The sequence below is a fragment of the Nannospalax galili genome, unplaced genomic scaffold, assembly GCF_000622305.1.
Source record: "Nannospalax galili isolate Female #2095 unplaced genomic scaffold, S.galili_v1.0 scaffold95, whole genome shotgun sequence".
NCBI lineage: Eukaryota > Metazoa > Chordata > Mammalia > Rodentia > Spalacidae > Nannospalax > Nannospalax galili.
In genome coordinates, this window is record NW_008342393.1 from 7,258,251 (window position 1) to 7,280,875 (window position 22,625).

The following is a 22,625-nucleotide window of genomic DNA, read 5'->3' on the forward strand; positions in this document are numbered from 1 at the left end:
CCAACAAAAAAAGCTACATTCTCAATCTAACATCAACAAGATTGATATTTACCAAACATTAAAGATCATTAGAAAGCTCGACAGATCCCTAATGATATTGAAATTATACTTTTATATTATTAATGAATTTTAGTCTATCAATATTAGTTAGGTTTCAAGCAGGATACCATACACTATTTACAAATGCCAACGCTGAATTTTCTCATATAATGTTTTCAAGAGTTTGAATGATTATGGGGTACAACGGTCTGTATCCAAATTTATACTTTATATTGCTTCATTTTTGTATGAGAATACCTATTTTGAAGATTGGTTTGATTAAATATGACAGATTACTGGTACTAAAACCTTGTGTTCAATACATGTTATTTGTAACACTGATTATTCCCAATTATTCATTATTTTAATAGTAAGAGTGAATCTTTTGAATGCTAGGAGTGGAGATATGAAACAACCTAAGCATCTTCCAGACTAAATCTAATGTGTGATAGAGTATTCAGAGATAAAATTAAAATCATTCATTTTGCTAATTTGTTAGAAAGGTACTTACTCAGTTCTAAGAATGGAGGATGTATGAACAAATCAGACCAAAATTCTAGAGATTATAAGAATGAAAGAAACACACATGCAATCCACATACATACATATATATGTATATATGCACATACATATAAATGTGTATGTATACATACATATTTATGTACATGATAAAACATCACATGAAGCTATTCTGGGCAATAGAGAGTAAAAAATAGGAAATACTAAGAGGTGTTTTTATAGTGTTGTCAAGCCATATAACCCACTAAATATTCTAAATCTGGGATGAATTTAAGGTGTTTGAGTTAGAATGAAGGTTATGTGTTTGATACTTACAGTGCAAGTAGTATCAGACTGGAGAAATGAGCAGAAACCAGGAACTCTCTAAAATTTCAGTGAAGGATCTATGCGAAAAATGTATGAAGAACCATAAAAATACTATAAAGAAGAAAGAAAGATATCAAAGTTTGGAAGACTGGAGGCACCCATAGTCTAAGCAGGACCAGTTAGAAGGATTTGCAAAGTCTGACCAAGAGCTGAGAGTGTAACTCGCACTGTGAAGACCAAAGGTGGACAAAAAACATGTATTTATGGAAGGCAGACAATTCCGTGCTCAATAGTGTTGGGGACCCCTGCTGTCTGGGTCGCAGTCTCTCCATGTCTGGATAGCCCAAGGGGCTCGGCGTTCTTATGCAGAGACTCCCCTTTCCAGCAGGGCGCCTTCTGCTCTCCTTCCTGGCTCACCTTTGAAGTGCCCGTCACAGATAAATGACCTCTGGCAAAGAAACTGCCAGGTTTTTCCTATGTGATAATCAGGCACTGTCTGACAGCCTGATAGAAGCCCACCACCACATGTAAATGGGGCATCCTACAAAGCACCTATCAACTAAGGCTTTTGCTACTGCCTCCACACTATAAATATCCTGGTTTCCCCCTAATAAATCGGAGCTGTACCGAGTCTGACTGAGCTGTATCACTGAGTCTGACTGAGCTGAGCTGAGTCACTGAGTCTGACTGAGCTGTCTCATTGCACCTGGAACCAGCCTGTGATTCAGTCTCCTTGGAGGGGGTTGTCCTTCCGTCAACAACCACTCCCAAATATCTTGCTCTTGCTGTTTCTGCACCTCCCCTCGTGATCCGGTGGCCAATGGATCGCGTACACAGAGGGAGTGTCCGGCAGCTTGGAACAGAACCCCACCGGCAGCTGACAGCAACCCACAGAGTCGCCAGCGCCCCGTAGCCGTGGAGAGACAGGGATCCGCACAGCAACGGTGTGCACGTTTCGCGCACACCCCAGCAACAGCTAGCGTAGCAGCGCGCAACCCGCCACACCGCAGCAACAAATAGTATAACTCTGATGCAGAAATTTCGAGAGTTTCTGCTCTAATTTCTCTGTGGACTTTTTTAGGGTGGTATGTATATTATAGATTATTAGATGCATGTCTAATGTTCTTGAATCCGAAAGGAAAGATCCACAGAAGTGGAAAGCCACTTAGATTCCAGACACAAGCACATAGAGGAATGTCTCATTTTCTGAGCCAGAAAATAGGCAGATTGGAACCGGAGCACATGTGTCCAAAGGTAGACTGAGAGCATACAGTTTTACCAGGGGATATGTGGGCATAAAAAAGGAAGCTAGTCTTTGTATCAAGTCAATTTGTTCTTTTAGGTACATCTGCCTAAATACACACTGTTCCTCGATTCCTATTCACAACAACCCTTAGTCTGTATCATAGATAAAATATATTTATTACCCTTGTGTAACTCATTATTTTGGGAATCCTAGAACACAGACTATTTGAATATCAGCCCCTGGAGAATCTATTCTAATCAAGGTATCAGAAGCATGATCACTGTTTGTGTGAACGCAAGTCTGGTGAAATCAAAGAGCAGCAATATCGGAAGAGGACTCTCCCATGAGCTGTTATTTTCTGAATTCATGTGCACAGTAAGGAGGTAAGTTTTTACTGAGTTCTCCTGAAGAAAGAATACTGTGAAATTAAAACAAAGTGTTGTTAAAAATCAGTGAAGGAAGCTTGTTTCCTGTGGATGTTGCACTTGCTGAGAATTCTAGTGCCTAGTCACCTTTTTTCCTCTTCTCCTGTCGGCCGTTTTCCTCCCCTTTGTACCTCTTTTCTCTTCACCTCTTGTACTCTCAGTCTTAGTCCTTCTTTCTCTCAAATTTAGAATTCCACAATGGCCTGTTGTTCCCACATAACAGACTACTGAGGGAGGAGCTGCTGGCTTGCATAGGTCTTGACTGGTGAGGCTGGTGAGGGTTGGAATTTAGCACCACACTGGTACCAAGAATAACTCAACTCATCTGAGCAAGACCCACCTGTAGGCAGGGCTAGGGAAAAGCAACTAAACATATGTTTAATATGAACATTTTTCTCATAAATAAAGATGAAGAATGCAGTTCCAAATTTCCGTGAAAATACATTTAATGCATTCAGTAAATAGGAAGTTTATTAAAATACATTAGTGGGAAATATTTGGAAATTCATAGCTTGGCAATTTCCCCAGTTGTTTCTGGCAGATCACATAGGGTTCCCAAATTTAAATGAGTCAAAAGTGTAACCCAGTGAAATTTCATAAATTTTGGTAAAGTCTTTTTTCTATTTCTCTCCATAATTTAGAAAATCAGTTATTGTAATTATGAGATTTGAAAAATATTTTTGCAAAACTTGAGATTTTGGATTCTTTGCAGCTAACAAATTTGGAACAGAATATAATTTCGTTGCCTGTAAATAGAAAACTGAGGATAATTTTGATAACTTATCACTATTTGGATTTTTAATTTTGGAGCACCAGATATTGCATAAAGGCTAGAAGTTCCTACTATTTCTATGTATTTGGCCATTTGTATGTTTCTTTGCCCCAAATCTTTACAAAACTAAAGGAAGACACAAAATTAATATTGAGCCATAATCCTTTCACAGTAAATTTTATTCTTTCACAAATGCCTTAGCCTCTTAAAGAGAAAATAAGTTATTTCATTATAAATGCATTTCTAATAAAATTACATAATACATGTCTGGCAATCTTTCAACATTCTTTTTTTTTCTTTTTAACTGAATTTTTGTGAATTTTATACAATATATTTTGATTATCCTCTATGTTCTCCCCCTCTGGTAGTATTTCATGTACTCTTTCATATATATGAAAGCCCATTGTGTCATTTATGTCCCCAAATGTCCCTCAGTGTGTGTCCATCTATGGGAGCCTGGTAAACCTATCTAGCATCACATCATTAAAGAAAACCAGCACTTCCTCTCCCAACAGTTATCAGTTGCCAATAGGTCCTCAGATAGTGTTGAGGCTTCTTACGCACTTCCCCGATTCTGTGCTGGGATTTTGTCTGGCTGGAACTGTGTGTGTGTGTGTGTGTGTGTGTGTGTGTGTGTGTGTATGTGTGTGTTGTGTATGCTGTTACTGTGAGTTTCTATGCGTAACTTCCCAGTTATCCTTGTGATCATCCGCCACCTCTGACTCTTATAATCTTTCTGCTCCTTCCTCTGCAATGTTCTCTGAGCCTTGGGTAGCTGAGGTTTGATATGGGTGTCCTATTCAGGGATAATCACTCTGCAGTTTCTTATTCTTTGCTCTTTTGCCACTTGTGGATTTCTGGGTAAAACATCATCTGTTGTATGAGGATGTGTTGCTGGTGAGAGTTCAGAGATGCATTAATATTCTTTCTGCCCCCTGTTCACTGTGTTCCCTAAACATTAAGTGTATCGATTGCACTGTGGATGTGTCACTTAGGGCTGGGCAGCTTACAGACACTTATTCTCTATATTTGACCAATTGTGGAACTTTGTAATAATTTCCATCTGTTACAAAAAGAAGCTTCTTTGACGTGTGGTGAGAGGTATGCTTGGCTATAAATATAAGAATACATACTTAGAATACATTAATAAATTATTTTAGTCTAGGGGTTTGCAAAAACTAAATTTTTCCCTAGGATCTATGACCTCTCCAGCTATGTGTATTTGACTATGTTGACAGTACCACACATGAGTTCACTCCCATTGAGCAGGATTTAAGTCCAATTAGACAACTGTTGATTACTCCCAAGATAAAAATGCAACTAGTAAACCAATAGAGATCATTTACTGAGCTGGTCATAACTGTGTTTCATAGACTGTACAGCTGGATGGAATCACCAATTTGTTTTCACCCTTGGCAAGTTTGCATACTATCTTCTGATACTATGGGAGCTAGCCTTCAAGGAAGAAGCTTCCAGATCAGTTGCAGCACAATTGTTCAAAATCCTGTGTACAAAGTATGCCCTGTGTTCTGCAATAGTTCTGGGAGAAAATCAAGGGCTGTGGCAATAGCCTGTATTATTGTGGGAGTCTCCTGGACTACCTTGGCTAACAAGTGGAAGGGAGGTTTCCCCTGCTTGGCACTGGCACTGTGTTTTTTGTTATAAAGCCTTATCTATACATATGTATTAAAATATTTTTAAAGTATTTTCAGTAGGCTTTTGAACTAAAACCTTTACTTCCGGCTTTACACACCACCTAAGCATTATCTATTTGTCCTCTCTCTCCCCTAAATAGCTCTACCTATTCTCTGCCCAGTTAAATATCTCCAATTTTCCTTATTTCCCCCTCTCTCATACTATCTCCCGCTCCCTCAAGCTCCTTAATTTTTGTTTGAATTATCCAGTTACATATCACTTGCCATTGTTTAGTGCACTCAAGTGTAGAAAGAATCTGCTTAATGTTAAGGGGTTTATAATCACAATAATTTTTTTAATTTCTAAAATATTTTGTAGTAAAGAACTATGAAAGTGTGATTAATAAAATCAATCAAGCATAACGATGTTATATTTTACAGAGATGGAGTACAGTTACAAGTTCAAGGAGAATAAGGAAATATGCCAAAGTAGCGACTATAAAAAGGAACCTTTTTCATATATTTTTATAAATGATTGATGGTTGGTTTCCAGTCACTGTGGGATTTAGATTCTGAAAGTTACATTTAAAAAGAATTATTTAATAGCTTTATTTTTGAAATGTCAATATTTGCAATTCACTAGACATGACAACCTTTGACTTTTTCACTCATGATGTAAATATTCAGATTTGTCAAAGTAGACCAGCAAAAAGTAGAAGAATGTATATTTATATTGAAAGAGAGAGCATGAGAGTTCTGTCCATGCTGCTTCCACTACTCAAAAGTCCTTCCTTTTGAGTAGGAAGTCTGCATTCTTTTTAATGAAAGAGGATGCAAGACACAATTTTCCATAATATACCTCATGTGGGAAGCAGTCTTCACTGTAGAGGACACATCTTCACAGGTGTATGGACACTAGGTTCTCCTTTACTCATGAGGAAATGTTCATCCTAACATATATAGGAACTTTAAATCTGCATGTATCTCCAGGAGATAATATGTTTACATGATGCATTCACCTTCCTGAAACATCCGTTGCCTGCTCCCTGCTGATTTCTAAATTTTAACATAGAACTTTTGATATAGTGGAGAAAAGGACTTCTTAGGGGTAAGACACTGAAGGTGTCTGTTGTCTAGGGTGTGACATAAAGGAAGATACCTGATGCCTGAGTCAAGTATTCAATCATATCTTACAGGTCTACTCCAAGTGAAAGAAAATGAGCTTTAATATTTGGAGAAAAATTTATCTTCCAGATCAATTATCACATATCAAATGCTATGTGCTTTGTTAAATTGTTCCACCAGAGTTTAATATATGAAACATTCATCTCCATGCAAATCACCAGTTGATTAACTTCTCTATAATCCTATTAGTTTCATGAATTGTCAATTACATGTATAAAAATAAAGTAAATGGAAATTAATCAGAAATTGTCACATCTATATCATTCAGATCTTAAAACACTGCAATTTTATCAAAGCTGAAATTTTTCTTTTGACATACCACTTTAGCAGGAAGATCAAGCCCAGAGCCTTTGCTTGGCCATTATTACCATATTAACCATAAGATGGCTCATGAATTTAGAATTCTGTCTGTAACAAAGATGTTTTTTCTTTTCGCCATACATAAAGAATGTGAAAAATGTCTAGCTGGAGTGGCTGGAGTCCCTCTGGGCTCATCATATGATAGTACAAATGAGAAATTCATTTGTCATCATCTCCCTCTAAACTCTAACTCTGATGTTTCCATTTCTTAGATTATAATGCCATAGAAATTTATTTGGAGGAGTTCTCTTTTTTACTAAAGAGCTATCCAGGTTGATGGAAGGCTGAAAGGCTTTGGGGGATATCCGCATTAACACAGATCTAGGGCTTAGAGGAAGGGTCTGACTCTGCAGTCTGGTAGGCTCCCACTCATTTGTTTGCTGCCATCCTCAACACATACAATACTAGGAGTTTTCTCTGAAATAAGTATATTTTATTGTTTCACTTGTATATAACCATAATATCACCCCGCTTTTAGAAACCTCATTATAGAAGACTCATTTATCATCACGATGAATAGGTTTTATTTTATCATAATACCCTAACGTGATTTCAGCATTGTCTGTCTCTTGGATGAGGCAGACTTGAACATCGCATAGCCTTGCTGAGATCTGTCCCACACTCACAGTGTCATACGACATTTTTTCTTGGCATGTATCTACAGTCAGGTAATTGGATACTAAGTTTTAGCTATAAAAACATATGATAATGAGTTTTCTCTAGCAAATATTCCTGAAATATGATAATAATAATCATATTGACTGAACTAAACTTTGTTCTGACAATGTAACAAATCTGTTATTTAGGAGGAAGGTATTTAGGATTATTATTCTTATTATTTAAAACAAGAAGAATAAAAGGGTCAACAATGAGGTCACATATATGACACTTGATTTAATTCTTAACAAGTGGACAGGCTTTTAAATGATCATATTAATAATTAATATGATTTGGGGTTAAGATATGTATGTATACATATATACATATATGGATCCTTTTTAAGAATACTGCACTGCAACTGAAAAATAAATACAAAATAATTTCATAACTGCACTTCAAAACCAGGACAGGTTCAGTCAAAAAACTGAAAATGGCAATTTTTTAAAAATGAGATTAAAGTGAGAACAAATACCTTGACTGAACACTTTGAATCTGTTGAGTTAAAGAGATCTTTAAAAAGAACTGGATTGTTCATTTGAAGATTATGAGAATAATTAAAGAAGCCAGGAAATGGAGTGAAGTGAACCCAACAGTACTAGACTTGTTAAAGAAATCATTGGAGATATGGCAAGGTTTCATGAATCTCCTGTTGCAGCACTAACTTTCCATTCTCTAACTGTTTGCCCTTAGAGTAAATCACAAGCAGAGTCAGACAATTCAGAAACAAACTGAAAGAGTATCCCGAAGTGCCTAAGGATGCTTGGAAGGATCCAAGTCTACATTAAGAGAAGACAGCCTGCCTACACTTCTTAAACTCGACTGATTGACTGTGTATTGATTCTACCTCAAGGTTGGACCCTTTAGTTCTTTCACGGATGATGTGAGGCATCCTTTTACTGTACTTATGTTTCCCTATTGTTTTCTCCAGTTTGGAATTTTGAGACCAGATGCTGAGGGATAAGTGAGTATGTGGAACTGGTTATCAAGTTGATATGAGACAGAAGTGGTGAACAAATTTTCTTGCCAACTCAGAGTCCCAGATGGGGAATCAACAGCAGACACAATAGGAGAATAATTTAACCGATCATATTATTAGTTAAATCTATGTGCACACTGAGGGTAATGTGTGGAGAACTTATAAAGAAAGATTCTGCAAAATAATGAGCCTCAGTTTTGTTTTGCATGAAAATTCCACTCTGTTGTTTATGTCCATATTTTAGGAATGCTTCAGAAAAGAGCCAGGTCCTAGTAACTGGATAGTTCTATATAAAAGAAAGGAACTCAGTGAATAATGAAGTCACATCCACACTTAACTCAGCTGAGTAGAAGATATCTGACTATTATTCCATGTGCTACCCCTTACTGTTTCTCAACAACTGATCATAATCAAGAAAATGGGCGCTAAGTAGGAAAATGAAGACTGAATGCAGGCTAAGAAATTATATTATAATAAGCTAGAAGAATTTTTGAGTTTGTTCTATCAGCAGCTTGGGTTACACATGCGGACACAAGTTTTCTGAGTCCAAATTGCTGGTGATACAGAAAAGCCGTTTGGGTTTGAACTGGTGCTGTGTCAATTCTTAGCAGAAACTCAACTTCCCATGTGATTGTATGAGAACTTGTCAGTGGCTATGACACTTTGTGAATTTGGTAACTTAATCAGAATCCTATATGTCCTTTGCTAGAACACATGAAATTACCACTGAAGAGTGAGAGGGGTGCAGGATAAAAGATTAAACGTTTGCAATACTAGAAATACTGAGGTAGGCAGCAAAATACTCAACATCTCCTGGGTCTTCTGAACAGTTTTAGACTCTCCTTGATCCCTGATCAGATGAACCAATTAGGTAAAATCTTGAGTTCTTTTCATTTTCTTCTGTAGGTGGGGAATACCCACAGTATCACTGTGATATTTGAGTCCAGGTTTTGTAGAAGAAATTTGAGTCTTTGTCCCTCAGTGCTAGAAATTAAAACCATATCCTAGTCTATTTTGTTCTTTTATAACAGTACCACAGACTAGGGGACTTAGAAAGGACACAGAATACTCCCTACAGTCCTAGAAACTGGTGAGTCCAGATCAAGAGGCCCACATATGGCAAAGGCCTTCATGCCCCTTCCTCCATAGTAGAAGGTAAAAAGCAAGAGGGCTGGAGAGCAAGAGGGAGAACTTGCTTTTACATCAAACCAATCCTTGGAATAATATGCCAATCTTTCAATAAGATAAATCCATTCATGTTGGCAGAGCCCTCAGGAGCTGTTTGCCACTTGAATGTTTCCTGTGCATGAACTTTGGTGACACATTAAACCACAAAAAAATGTGATTAAGGAGGTTAGTGTGGTCATTATAATGCCTAGACATGGTAGTCAAGGGTCCACATATATTCTGGAATCCAGAGATCTTTATGGGTAACTAGTCAGTAATTTTTTTTTTTAATAGGGTCTCACCATAGCAATGATTGGCCTCAAATTCACAATGAGGACCAGGCTGGTCATGAGCCCACAGAGATCCACCTGCTTCTGCCTTCTGAGTGCTGGGATTAAAAGATTGTGAAACCATAATTGGTCCTAACAGATGCTTTTTCAAGATCAAAATCAGCAATTCATAAAACCATCAAATCATAAACGAACACCCCCACGACCAACTGGGATGAGGGTGTTATTGTGGGCACATGGTATAAAGTGGCTAAAAAGTACAAGCTATAAAAGAAGAATTTTCTCAAGAAGTTCTAGGTGCATAGAGAGGAAGGACTGGAATAATTCCTGGACAAAGGTACAGTGTCAAGGGAGGGTCTTAGTTTATCTTATTTAAAAAAATATTTTAAGGGGGGCCAGGCATGGAAGCACAGACCTTGATTCCAGCACTTGGGAAGCAGAGGCAGGTGGGTTGCTATATAATGGTAGACAGCCTGGGGTGGTCTACAAAGAAAGTTCTAGGCCAACTGGGGCTACATAGTAAGACCTTATCTCAAACAAATCAAAACAACAATAAAAGATATTCTAAGGCCTGGAGAGATGGCTCAGTGACTAAGCTTTTACTGCTCTTGGAGAAGACCCAACTTCAGTTCCCAACAACCATGTCAGGAGGTTCAAAAATGCCTCTATCTCCAACTCCAGAAGGATCTAATGCCTCTGGCACCTAAGGATACTTGTACATAAATGGACACACACACACACGGAGGAATACACACACAATTAAAAAATAAAAAAAATACATAAAAATATTTTAGGTTTGGTATAGGCTAATTCTGTGATGGCTATTATCAATTTGACATAATCTAGAATAACCTGGGGGATAGGCCCCTGGTCATGCCTATAGGGGTGTTACCTAGATTGCATTAATTGAGGTGGGAAGGCTCACTTACCATGGGTGCACCATTCCCTTCGCAGGGCTCTTTATAAAACAGAACGTGAGTACTAACATTTGTACCTCTCACTGCTTCTTGGCTGCTGATGCTCCATCAAGCTCCTGCCACTGTGACTTTCCTATCATCAGGGACAGTAACTTGGGACTGTGAACCAAAAATATACCCCCTTTCCCTTAAACAGCTTTGGTTAGAGTATTTTATCATAGCAAGAGGAAAGAGATTAAGGCAAATTCCCTTGAAGCGTTTTTCCAGTGTTCTGCCTAATCAATGTTATAGTAGTTTAAAGGCACAAGCAAAATAAAGGGATACATAGAAAGAAAACACTGGATACAGCCATGTGCTGGGTCCAACGCAAGGCACTGTCTCTCTACCTAGGCATATATTTTTCATTGTCAAGACTTTGGAGAGGGACTTGGTTAGATTACATAAGGACTTGAAGGATTTTGTGTTCTAGATTTCCTTCTATATTTAAGATTTTAAGGTCTTTCTAGTTTAAGAAGGTTGGTATGTTTGGCACAAAATTGTTATAAAACTACTTTTAAATTAATTTAGTCATGGTTATTAACTTTTTAATCATTATTGTCAGAACACAGGTTCACCTAAGAACACTGTGCTATCCCAGTATGCATTTCATGATAATGAAAGAAAATTTAAGTATCAGTTCAACACTTCAAGTTAAGGGACAAAAAAATGTGTAATCAGACAGCTCTACTGATTCTTTATTCTTCGTGGGTTTCTCATGATTCATTAGTTTAAAAAAGATTCACATTTAGGGGTTGGAGAGATGGCTCAGTGGTTAAGAGCACTGACTGCTCTTGCAGAGGACCCAAGTTAGAGTCCCAGGACTGACATGGCAGCTAACAGTCATTCTACATCCAGTTCCAGGGGATCTGACACCTTCTTCTTACTTCTGTAGGCATTGCAGGACACTGCTGCTGTAATGTACATGCAAGCAATATACTCATACATATAAAACATTTCAAAAATCACATTTAATTAAAACCTTCTTCAAGTTTTCATCTAACCCCAGTCAGAACAGCTAGCATTAAGAGAACTAATGACACCAAATGTTGGCATGGATGAGGGAGTAAGGGAACTCTCATCCACTGATGATGGGATTGCAAACTGGTGAAACCACTGTGGAAACCAGTATGGAGAACTCTTAAAAAACTAAAACTGTGGGCTGAAGAGATGGCTCAGTGGTTAAAAACACGGGTTGTTCTTGCAGAAGACCTGGGATTGAATCCCAGCACCCCCATGGCAGCTAACAACTGTCCCTAACTCCAGTTCCAGGGGATCTGACGGCCTCGTCTGTCTGGTGCAGGTATTGCATGACACAAGTGCACCTACCTACATGCAAGCAACACACTCATAAAATAAAAAATAAAATAAAATATAAAACAAAAACAAAAATCAAAACTAAAACTAAATCAACCATATGATCTGGTCATCCTTAGTATATACCCAACAGATTCATCACACTACAGAGACACTTACACAGCCATGTTTGTTACTGCTCTTTTCACAGTAGCTAAGATAACCTAAATGTCCCTCAATGGATGGATAGATAATAAAAATGTGGTACATTTGCACAATGAAGTTCTACTCGGCATTAAAGAAAGACTGAATTTGCAGGTAAATAGAAGAAAATTGAAGCTGTTATGTTAAGTGAACCCAGGCTCAGAAAAAAACAAGCACCATAATGCTCTCTTTCATTTGTGGATATTAGCTTCAAATCCCTTGATGTGAGTATACATCCGGATGCAATGACAGAAATCAAGAAAATGGGGTGAAGGGGAAGAAGGAGCTTATGAGAGGTGGATAGTAGGAGACAGGTGCACTATTAAGGGGAAAATGGGGAAAGGGAGGTAATTTAACTGGAGTGGGAGTAGTGAGGGTTATACAGAGAGATGAGAGGGGAGAGAAACAGTGATTAGAGGGCATGAAAAAACAGAGAGAAAAGTGTTTACTTAAAGTCATACTGAAAAATACAGACAATAAACATATAGGTGCATGCATATAGCTGAAAATTTATATATACATATATGAGAATATATGTATATGTGTGTATGTATATATACACACACACATATATATATGTATGTATGTATGTATGTATGTATGTATATATTAGTGCCAGGCAGGAGAAGACTCCCTTCCAGATAGGAAGATAGTCCAAGAGACTCCAAAGAGTTATTAAGATAGTCAAAGAGACTCCAAAATAATAGACTATTATCACAGTCCTTGATTTCCTCCTAGAACACGAAGGTAAGACCCTATTGCTGAAGACAGGCCACACTTCAGTAACAGCACTTGGAGAAATCAAGCTGGAACTGATCTGGAAGCCTCCTCCTGAAGAATAGCTGTCTTGCTATAAAAGGTTACTGTACAAGTGCGAAGGGAGAAAATAAATCAATGGTTCTACCCATTTGCAATGCCTAATAAACAGCAATGGCTGGCCCAGCAATCTATTACTATGTTTGCAGTGGTGGCACTTTTTCTTCTGTGTAGTCAACAGCTGTCTAATTGGGATTGAGGTCTGCTTAATGGGAGGGAGCTCATGTGTGGTACTGTAACCATAGCCAGATACACATGGCTGGAAAGGTCATAGATCCTACAGAAAAACCTACTTTGGTCACATCTGTAGACCAATGTAATTTCTTACTTTATTCTAAATATGCTTCCTTATATATACAGACAAACATACCTTTCACCCACCATCGCTGAAGCTTCTTTTTGCAATAGATGGAGATGATTACAGAGTCCCAGAACTGGTCAAACACAGAAAATAAGTGTCTGTGAGGCACTTAATCCTAAGTGACACATAGAATGAATGCATCTCTCATCTCTCACCAGAGCAGGTTCTTTATGCAGCAGACAGTGATTGACACAGAAACCCACAATTGGCCAATGAGCAGAGAGCAAGGGGCTGCAGAGTGCTTATCCCTGAATAGGATGCCTAATTCAAAGCTCTACCTCCCAAGGCTTAGCAGTCATTGCAGAAGAAAATAAGGAGTATTGTAAGAGCCAAAGGGGATCAATGATCCCTAGGAAACAGAATCTTCCAGACAGCTGATCAGATACTAATACGAACTCTCAGCATGCACAAATCTGATGCAAGCTCAAACCAGAAAAAAAATCCCAATCTAGACTTGGGGAAGTGGGTAAGAAATCCTAATCGAATCTAAGGAACTTTTGGCAATTGATTTCTGTTAGGGTGTCGGGGGAGACAGTGTCTTGCAGGGATGCAACTCTTGGGTGGCCCAGTGGATGGACCTACATTTGGGGACACAAATTATGCTCTATAGGCGATGATACATACATATGTGAGATTACACTATATATATTATTTATATGTTATATATGAGAGATTACATATTATATATATATATATATATAATGAGAGTAGTGTGGATAGGGGAGGGGATATAAATACCATCCAGTTATAGTGTATGAAAATTGTAAAATTTCAATAAAATATTGCACACAAAAAAATCAACAATTTTTTAAAAAATGCATTATATTTGAGGAGGAAGCATGGAAATTTATGTCATACTAATTAGTAGAGGTGATAAAGAAAACCATTGAAATCTGCCCGATGACTTTAGAGACATACACAGGCGCCAAGGATCCAAGTGGATCCGGTAATGACTAGTAATAATCAGATACATAGAGATTAGAGATGCATGTGCTAACACGTCAGTGTTAGTAGCCAAAACAATGAGTCTGTCTGCAAGGAACAATATATTCTAAAATGAAATGGAGATCTGTTTAAAAGGTTAAAATCTCATCCAATTTTATGTCTTACAGGGCTTACACTGAATTCAATAACATATAACTCTATTAATTCAACTGTGAACCTAGAAACTTGCACCAACTTGTGAAAGAGATGTACTGTTGCTCCGGAGTGTGTTACTGAATATGTTAAAGCTGTAGTGAAAAGCTTCTAATCATGTAGTTATTAAAAGTATAATCATTAAAAAGTATAATGATTAAAAAATAATAATTCTTCAAAGCATAAAAATTTGCTCTTTACTAATTAGTAGATGTGAAAAACATGACCATTGAAATCTACCTGATGACTTTATAGTCATGCTCAGATGCCAAGGAACTTAGAAAGTAACTGACTCTGATGTCAATTGCATTGAAAATGAATTTTTCTGTATGAAACTGTGTATTTTAATAATGAAGTGGAGATCTTTTTTAAAGGTTAAAACCTCATTCAATTTTATGTGTTATAGGATTTATACTGAGTACAATATTGTATAACTGTAATAATTCAACTGTAAACCTAAAAATGTACAATCAATTTTGTAAGAGATGCAGCCTAGCTCAGAAAATTGTTATTGAATATATCAGTGCTGATGTAATGAAATACTTCTTCCAAGTATGTGGTTATTAAATAAATAATTTTAAAAACACATTTAAATTGCCTTATTTTAAGACTTTGAAATATATTTCGATTTTTGAAATTCTAAATCTGGGTCACATTTGCCAAGTTAATGGCCTCTAATGGACATTCACACAATGACATGGGCAATAGCGAGGAGGTGACAGGGTTGGAGGGAGAGCAACTGATACTATTTTGCTACATTGTTAATATACTAGAAGATAAAATATTCATGCTTTCAATTAATGGTCTATTTATTTATCACAATAGAGAATCAATGAAAATTCATATTTAAATTGATGCCAACCAGTATAAACATCTCCTCCTCTCCCAGGCAGTGCTCTGTGGTGAACACAGGGGACCAGTACAGACTGGAATGCTATGAGAGAACTCTAGCCTGAGTATAGGTTGACTTTGCTTTCATACATGGAAGGAAGAACACTCAGATAGACTGCATGTTCCCAAGCATGGAAAAGTTTGCATGGAAAGTAGTTACATCAAGAAATATATATTTTCTTAAAACTTCCAATTAATCTAATAGCTGTGCGTGCCTTGACTGAATTTGAATGACTTGTCATAATAATAACAAATGTCTAATAATCCATGCAGAGGTGCTCGACAGTGTTGTGAAAGTGTGTAGCGCCAGTGATTTACAAAGGTATTTTTTAAATTGAATATGATTGATAAGTGATTTCTACAGAAATGGGTAAACTGTAATAACAAAATATAAGCAATGGAACACTAAATACTGTGAAGAGAGATCTTATTTTAAGATAGGAAACTATCAGTGCTAGACTCTGGGATGCTGGATTTATAAATCTTACAATAATTTTTAGAAGTTAGTAATGACATTATTATTCTTTATAAGGAGAATTTTCCATAGACAAAAGTATTTGAAGATTTTTAAATATGACTTTCCAAGTAAAGAAAATGGGACTCTGATTAGAATCTTGAAATAATTAGCCCCAGAATTACACTTGTTCCACTTCTTCCATATACACATAATTGGAAGAGGTGAATCCTCCCCTCCCTCCTTCTGGGTCTGATTCTTCACCAACGCCAGTGTATCCCTTCCCATTCCTTTCAGTTATCGACAAGATAATAAAGGCACGGACTTTGCATTAAAATTCTGTGCCTGATATATGATATTCTGTGCAGGCTGAAAGGTGTGGAAGTAAGGGTCACTTATAGCTGATCAGTATTTTCAACCTCAGTGCTTACCTGCATAAAGTCACTGCTGAGTTGTTTTTGTTTGTTTTTTTTTTTTTTTTTTTTTTTTTTTTTCACTATATAGCCCCAGCTGGCCTCGATCTCATAGAGATCTGCCTGCCTCTGCCTCTTGAGTACCCAGAATGTTCAGGAGGCAGATTTTATTTAAATTGTAGCCTGGCCCAAAGGACTCACATCTCACTGTCTGGACCCAAATGAAGGAGATTTTGCATTTCATAACTTGGATAATGGGTCACAGCATCTTCAGTTTGATTGACTAACAGTGAAAATCTGCTAGTATTTGAAAACTGTGTAAAAAGTCCCTAAAAAGTCCCTGTTGGCAACAGACTAAAGAGAAAACTTCTGTTAGGAGGGAAACACCAGAAGAAGACCCATGGCTCTAGGCAGTCACGTCATATTTCCAATCACAAACCTGACTGTGGAATTTTGCTGGCAGAAATATACACACAGATGGAGAAAAGATTAAAATCCTTGTTTTTCTTAATTTTACGATTACATCCTATATCAATACTCCTCCTCCTCCTCCTCCTCCTCCTACTACTACTACTACTACTACTAAAAGATTATTGATTATATACTATGCCAGATATTGTTTTAACTTCTTTGCAGGCATAGTTTTATGAAATCATTTTACTAACTGTATAGCTTGGGGTGAATGAAGTGTGTCTCCAAATTTTCATATGTAGAATTTTAATTTTGCTGTCTTCCATTGTTTCTTCTAATAATCCATGGAGAAGCCTTTAAGACCTAATTCTGCCACCGTGAAGAGGTGAGGTGAGTGTTATTCTTTCTCTTACTTTAGATACAACAGGTTGGGATTGCCTTAGATGGGGTGGGGCACATTATGTCATAATACCAGGGCTCTTATTTTGGTCAATTTGGTGTTTTTTCAATTATTGAATAGTTTGACACAAAATAATATATGAAATACATATTTTGGACAAGAGAGATGGCACTGACTGCTCTGTACAGGACACAGGATCAGTTCCCAGCACTCACATGGAAGCTCACAACTGTCTGTAACTCCAGTTCCAGAGGCCCCATTGCCCTCCTTTGTCTCCATGGGTATCACATGTGCAGGTGCATTTACATACATGCAGATGAAACACTCATACAGATAAAATAAAATAAAATAAATAAATATCAATATAGTTGTTATTTTGTGTTATGAATATATGATATCTTTTATCACTTAAAAAATCAATATTTAGATAGAGCTGAAGCCTCAATCCAATAATTTATTTCTCAGTCTTCTGCTCGCAAAGACAACTGATACCTGGTATTGGTATATTCATCTAGGTATACCTTTGTGTCTTTATTACATATGTTTATGCCTAAATATAGCATTTTTATTTTAAAAGTTTATGAAGATGTTGTATAATTCTATCACTTTGCATTTTTCTTTTCACTAGAATGATAGTTCTGAAATTTCTTTCAGTTTCACATACAGCTAACACTATTAAACTTTTGAAAGTGTTCTATTGTAAATAAGATATAGCATATTTATCCATTACCTTGCTGAAATTGTTACAGTATCAACACTCTCTTCATTTTAAATATCACTGCAATACATATCCTCGGACATATGCTCAAAAATGTCTCTAGGGAAAGTAAAAAGAAATAGAGCCGTTTGAACATAAAATGTGCTTGTATCCCTTTCTAGAGGATGCTCAATCATAGAATATATTCACATTCCTTTTTGGAGATTGCTCAGTTATACTCCAAAGTGGTAGTAACAAGTTGCATCCTCAGTAGCAATGGATTATAGCCCCCATTTTCATTTCTTATTGCAAACACCTGTTACCAGAGTGATTAATTGCTAACAATTTCATAGATACCCTAGTAACATTTATTCTGGTTTGCACTTTCCTGAATAAGAACTGGCTTTTGACCTGGGTGTGGTGGCACGTGTCTATAATCCCAGCACTCAAGAGAGGAGGCAGGGGCAGGTGCATCTCTGTGCGACTGAAGCCAGCCTCATCTACAGAGTGAGCTCCAGACTAGCTCAGGGTAACCCTGTCTCAAAACATCCAGAAAGAAAGAAAAAGACATGGGTTGGGGCATTTTTCCATCTGCTCTTTTGGAATTTGGCATTCTTTCTAGGTGAGCTACCCATTCACACAAATGGACATTTTTATTCTGGATTGCTTATTTTTATATTGTTTATAAATTGCTCATCAGTTGTATATTTGACTAGTCTCTGTCTTCATGTTACACAGGGTTTTTTTTTCTGTCCTGCAGAAGTATTCATTCTAAATGCAGTCATCCTGAATCTTTTTTCTTTCTTTAGTTTTTCAGTGGTACAGACAGAACCCAGGCTTTACATATTAGGTTTATGTTCTACCAACTCTTAACACCATCAAACCTTAGTGAAAGAAATTCTTTTTTCAACTTGTCATACATTATTATCTAACATTTCTTCTCATAGCTACACAGTTTGCTGCTAAATTTATTTGATCCATTTTTATTTCTTATTTATCTCTTTATTCATATACTTGACCCTATATTAAAAAATAATTTTACCTATTCAAAGCGCCAGTGTCTAATATTCTATATCACTATCTTTTCTTCTTAAAAGGAGTCTTTTTGAGTTGGGGCTCTTAACAACTCTTTGTCTATTTAGGATTATCTTGTTGGTTATTATGTGAAACAATTTATTAAGCTTGATATCTTAATTGCTTTATATTCTTAGATTAATTATAATTTAAAACACATCTTTTTTATTGAGTCTTCTCAATATTTTCTGAATTGAAGTTTTATCTAACTATTTGAAATATAAATTTATATTTGAGTAACAGGTAAATATGCTCGATGCCGTCAAACAAATTTAAAGGAAAGACACAGACACAATAGGAAACATACAGATTGATTTTCAAAATCTGGAAACAGTTGTAAACTCTCTTCTGGTCTGTGAGAAAGGGCAGTTACTATAGTGGGATAAACTGCATCAGAACACCCCCCCCCCGCAAGAATCAAATGTAAGACAAGTACTTAAAACAACACAACTTTTCAATCTATCCCTGATAATAAAGGCATTAAATAACCATTTCTGGTAACTTCACTTTTTAAATCCATTAATTATACTAAGTAATTGTTTCCCACAATTTCACTTGGAACCTTTGTTCCTCTCTCAAGCTATAAATATCTCTTTGTGTTTTAAACTCTTTGTTTCAGAATTTCTACATTGTTCTATGTTCTATTGGAATTCTCATTCCATATTCAAAAAAAATCCTATAGTTTCAACTTTCCTGAAAGAAGGCGTCATTCAAAACTGTCTCTTACCTGCAGACGCCATCTTCTCTGCGGTCACTGTTTCCATTCCCACCTCCACGCTTTGCCACACAGTCTGCTATTTTCATTTCACGTGTTCTTTGGTTCACTGGTAACGGCAGTACATTGGCTCTCCTGTGTTCTCCATCTCTTGGCATCCTTTCCTGTTCATTTTCTTCTCTAAGTACACAAAGATTAGAAATCCAGCACTTTATTCTCTTGCATATATTTCGATTTTAAAGCTGCAGGCCTTTCCTCAGAGGCACCTTGAAAAGTTTTTAACTCAGCATTAATTTTTAATGACATATCCATCTGTTTTTAAAAATACGTTCCTAAGCTTACACTGCCTCGAATATCCAGCATATAGACAACATAAAGTATACTTAAAGGAATCAGTTTCGATGGTAATTCATGGTCTTTAACCTCAGGTAAGTCTTCAGGCAGCCCCTAACTTTACTAAATGGTCACCATTAGATTTTATATTTTTCCAAATAGCAACTTTTAAAAACAATATTCTTGTCTCTTTAACATTCCAGCAGGACCCCGGAGGACTTTAGCATGAGACTTTGTCACTTACGGACCTAAACCAGCAAAGCCTCCTTGTGGGATTACCACCAACGTGCTAGGGCATTTCAATAGTACTTATATTTTAACTTTTCCCCACCCCCTTCTATTACAATGGAAGAGGTTGCTGCATTTCTAGAGTCCAATCATTCTCAGACGATTAGGTCTAACCTCCATCTGAGGCCTCAGTAAAGCAGATGTGTGAGCTGCACATTCATCAATTCAGCATCAGTAGGTGCAGTAGGACTCAACATTTTTTTTTTTTTTAAACAGTAAGGGGTAACTGATGCTTATCTTCAGGCAATTCTTCACATGAGTCAAATCTCACTTTATTCCCCGGGAATAATGTTTCTTCAATAACACTGTCTTCACCCTTATTCCAAACTTTTTATTCTTGGCTTTTTCCACTCATTTAAATTTCTATACTCAAATCCTTTATTTAAAAAAGACAGAGATCCGCTTCCTAAGTTTCCTTTAAGGTAACTGATGCTTATCTTCAGGCAATTCTTCACATGAGTCAAATCTCACTTTATTCCCCGGGAATAATGTTTCTTCAATAACACTGTCTTCACCCTTATTCCAAACTTTTTATTCTTGGCTTTTTCCACTCATTTAAATTTCTATACTCAAATCCTTTATTTAAAAAAGACAGAGATCCGCTTCCTAAGTTTCCTTTAAGTTACTTTCCTGCCTTATTTCCCTTAGTCAACTAACTTAACTTGTATGTGTTACCAGCAATGCTGAGATTTACCTATCACCTATAAAGTTTATCACAGAACTGTTTATTAGTAAGATCAGTAATTGTTTTTCAGTTATTCTAACATTTGTGGCTTATCTACTTTTCCTTCCTGGAGATCTTTTTTATTTTTATTTTTTGATCTTTTTGAGACAAGGTCGCCCTGAGGCCCCAGATGGCCTGGAACTCACTATGTGGACCAGGCTGGCCTTGAATTCACGTAGATCCGCCTTCTTCTGCCTCTGCCCCTTCTGGGATTGAAGTCATGGGCCACTATGCCCAGCAATATCATTTTTTTTTTAAAAAGGAGCTTTGACTTTACTGATTATACTTCAGTCCCTCTTTCTGCTCTCATTAATCTTTTTTGTAATCATCTAATATTATTACATTACTTTTCACCTCACAAATACCCCACTGTTTTAGCTGTTACTGTATGGTGAAGTCTCATAAATCCAGCTGGATTAATCCCCTTCCTTTTATGTGCTATTGCTTCAATCTAACTGGGATGAAGGAAGAAGCTGCCTTTCCTCAATGAGACAGAGAGAACTAGACTCAGGAGGGTCAAAGATGCACAGAGAGGCAGCACTAACGGGACCCAGTAGGCTACTAAAAAAAAAGACAAATTGGGAGTGGTTAGAGAAGATACTGAGGAACTAGAGGGAAATGGGGGTGTATATGTGAGCATATTTAGTTGTAAACATGCATGACATTATCAAAAGAAGATGTTCCTTTTGAAATATAAGGATTAAAAAAAGTTTTAATGAAGGTTAGTCCAGGAAGATACCAGGGAAAATAATGAGGGCTTCTCCTTTCTCATTTAATTTTAAAATGAAATCAGAATGAAAGCAGTGGGAGGCATCAAATAATCACCATAAAGTGTCAGTGCATGCATTTATTATAATGTTTTGAAATATTTCGTGTGATTTTTAGACTCCGAGGTAGAAAATTCCTAATTATTAGTATATCAACTTGTCTGATTTTGTAAAGTTTTTATTCACATTTCTAGGTTCATCAATTCAGGAAGGACTATATTAACTTTCTAGGTTCATCAATACAGGAAGGTCTATGTTAATTTTCTTTTTGCTATGACCAAACACATGGTAAGAAGTGAGCTTTGGAAGGAGAAGTTCATTTTGACTCACAGCTTGCAAGTTTATAGACTATTGTGGTTGGGAAAGTGTGGTGGAAGTGTTACCTGCCAACTGTTGCAGTGGGATCATGGGGTTGCTTTTTATGTCTTATTAGCAATCAGGAAGCAAAAGGACTGACTAGGGGAGAAGCAGTTCCAGATTACAACCAATAAAGACCAATCACCCCATAAACCTACTTTGTCCAGTGAAGCTGAGGACCTACTTCCTAAAAGTTTACAGCCTTCTTGCAGTGTTTAAATATATGATCCCAAGGAGACATTTCACAATCAATCTAGAATATTCTGTGTCTGGTTCTATTAGAACAATGGCCATGTTATAATGCAACATAAATATGGTCCAACTTCAAAAGTCCCTATCATAGTTTCAACACTGTATAGTTGAAGCATCCAAAGTATTTTCTAAAATTCAAGGTAATATCTTAATTATGAATTGTTTTAAAACAAAAAACAACTATACATCTCCAATATGAAAAACAGAAAACTGAGGAACACTCTCATTAAAAAAGTAGGAATGTGGAGAGAGGAAGCAGAGATGAGACCAAAAATGATCAAACCAAGAAAGGCAAACCCAAGCCCTGCAGCTCCATGTCCATCATCTGTGGATCATGAGGACTTTATTATGCCCTAAAGGACTAAGACAGCAATGTCCCTCCAGCTCTGTTGTCTGAAGAACACCTGGTTGACTCTGTTTTCAGCAGCATACATGGGATCTCTCCTGTACCAGCTCTACTTGGTGCCTACAGCTTTATTGACAGGTGCGCTACTTTCCCGGCA